The sequence below is a fragment of the Triticum dicoccoides genome, chromosome 5B (assembly GCF_002162155.2).
Source record: "Triticum dicoccoides isolate Atlit2015 ecotype Zavitan chromosome 5B, WEW_v2.0, whole genome shotgun sequence".
Lineage (NCBI taxonomy): Eukaryota > Viridiplantae > Streptophyta > Magnoliopsida > Poales > Poaceae > Triticum > Triticum dicoccoides.
Genome location: NC_041389.1, coordinates 626,230,466 through 626,231,142, shown reverse-complemented (window position 1 = coordinate 626,231,142; position 677 = coordinate 626,230,466). Strand labels below are relative to the sequence as shown.

Here is a 677-nt window from a genome sequence, read left to right as displayed (position 1 = left end):
CCGATTGTGTTACGAACCGGGACTAAAGGCCCTTCACGTGGCCTCTGTCTGGAGCTCGACCTTTAGTCCCGGTTGGTGGAGGACCACGTGTGCACTTGTTATTTTCCTGACAATACTAAGCTATCAATCCTATTAACTCTTAGGAGTTGAACTTGAGCATTAAGCACCGTTTGAGTTTGGAACTATTATTCTAAAAAACAATAATTATTTAGTAACACTAATATTTCTTCAATAAATAGTTTGACCATAGTTTGATCAGATTTGACCACAGTTTGACCAAAAGTCAAAAAAATAAAAAATAAATTATTAACACTAATATTTCTTGAATAGTAGTTTGACCAAATTTAACGAAAAGTAAAAAACCCTGAAATTTGAGCATATCTTTTTTTTTCCTTTTAGAATTTAAGGATTCTAAAAATTTGCAAACAGGCTGGGGGGGGGTAGAATTTGACCAGATATATTATGCATTTTTTTCGATATCGTATGCAAAAGATATGGCCGTTTTACTTTTTCATAACACTTTTTTTGCAAAACATGTCCAAATTTAAGTTTTTTTAGTTTTCCTAACTAATAGATGTAGTAACATAACTACATCTCGAAGGATTTTAATTTTTGAAGTTTTTATCATTTTCTTTTGCTTTTTACAAAACTGAAAAGGCGATCCATGGCGAGGGGGA

General features: G+C 32.8%; 1 pseudogene; it reads left to right on the top strand.

Annotated features, from left to right (window-relative positions):
* The window catches only part of LOC119310303, a 7,659-nt pseudogene that overhangs the window by 4,868 nt on the left and 2,114 nt on the right, over nt 1-677 (top strand).